This window comes from Echinops telfairi, unplaced genomic scaffold, assembly GCF_000313985.2.
Source record: "Echinops telfairi isolate 266 unplaced genomic scaffold, ASM31398v2 ScPeMD7_9;HRSCAF=40, whole genome shotgun sequence".
NCBI classification, from domain to species: domain Eukaryota; kingdom Metazoa; phylum Chordata; class Mammalia; order Afrosoricida; family Tenrecidae; genus Echinops; species Echinops telfairi.
This window is the reverse complement of record NW_022103906.1, coordinates 78,650,623-78,652,257: the sequence shown is the minus strand read 5'-3', so window position 1 is coordinate 78,652,257 and position 1,635 is coordinate 78,650,623. Positions and strand designations below refer to the sequence as shown.

Below are 1,635 nucleotides of genomic sequence, written 5' to 3'. Positions count from 1 at the left end.
CAGGCTCCTGAGGAGGAGCCCCCGGCCCCCGGCTTTTCCCCAGCAATGTGGGCAGCTTCGAGCAGGAGCAGGTGACAGTGAGTGCCCAGGTGGAAGGCTGCCACAGCCAGTGTCACAGAAGCTGGGGCCTGCGAGACCTTCGGGAGCTTTGAGGGACATGCTGGAGAGGGCCTGCCTGTCCCGAGGCTCCCTGTTTGGGGGCCAGGCAGCAGGGCTTCCAGCTGGAGCATCCCTGCTCCGGGGATGCCCTCCCTCGGTTGTCAGCAGTGCGCAAAGCTGCTTTATCAGAACAGACGCAACAGCTATGAATCAAGATTTTCCGGTGACACCTTTTATAATGATCTTCATCACTGAAAAAAGAGAGATGAATGCCGCTGGATTGTACGTATGAAGATGGTAGACGGGGCAAGCAAATGCGTGATTCATCACAATCTTAAAAAATAGGTGAAAGCGGCTTTGAGCAGAGAAGAGGTGCAAGAAGTCTCAGGGCTCACTCCGGGGAGAGCGGCCAGCCTTACCCTTCCTGGGCAGAGCTGAGCGTGTGGCGAGTGTTCCTCCTCAAGCCCAGAGCCCAAGGCTGCGGTGCCTGAGCACACTTTTAGTGTCTAAGGGTTCACGTGAGAAGGACACTTGGTCGTTTCGATTTCGGGGAAGAGGGGGCCATGTCGAACTTCGGAAACTCCATTCACTGTAGGCAAACACACAACACTCAGCTGTGTGGAGGAAGCATGAAATGCACAAACACAACAGTGCTTTAGGCACAGATAATAAGAACGGAACTGGCCACTGGTAAAAAGAAAGCCAAATTGTTTGAATGCGGTCTTCAGGGAGATGCGTCAATCCAGTGGCTTACACAATGGGCTGGAACCACTGCGAGGATAGGAACCGATGGCACCGAGATCAGCCGCAAGATCCGGAGTGCCATTAAGGGGAAATTGCAAGAATTAAGAGCTTAGGTTGATGAAGAACTTCCTGATTACATTATGGTGATGGTGGCCAGCAAGAAAAGTCAGGACCAAATGACAGAGGACCTGTCCCTGTTTCTAGGGAACAACACAATTCGATTCACCGTATGGCTTCCTGGTGTGTTAGGTAAACTTCGCTCAGTTACTACTGACCTCTCTAGCCTAAAGTCATCCGACAGCAACATCTTTGATAGTAACGTGCCTCTGAACAAGGGTGGCCTCAGCCGAGGGGAGGAGCGGCGGCACGAGGCCACAGCGCCACCCCTGGCCGTTTCTAGCTCCAGAGTTGAAAAGAGAGATTCCAGTGTCCACCAGCTCACAGGATCCGAAAATCACTAATGCCAGACAGACGTATGATGATGGAGCTGAAACCCGACTAACGTCAGCAGTGAAACCCCTGCGGGAGCCGGCACCCTCAGAAGACGTGATTGATAGTAAGCCTGAACCAGATGACCTCATCGATGAAGACCTCAACTTTGTGCCAGAGAATCCCTTATCGCAGAAGAAACCCACAGTGACACTAACATACACGGCTCCTCGCCCTTCTATCGAAATCTACCGGCCGCCTCCCAGTCGAAATGCAGTTGGTGGTGCTCATTTAAACAGGTTGCAGTTCCAACCACAGCAGAACAGTATTCACGCTGCCAAACCAGCCGACATTCAGAACAGC

At 52.8% G+C, this 1,635-nt stretch overlaps 1 pseudogene; it reads left to right on the top strand.

Moving 5' to 3' along the window:
- LOC115868258 overlaps positions 1-1,635 on the top strand; it is a 27,972-nt pseudogene that overhangs the window by 24,603 nt on the left and 1,734 nt on the right.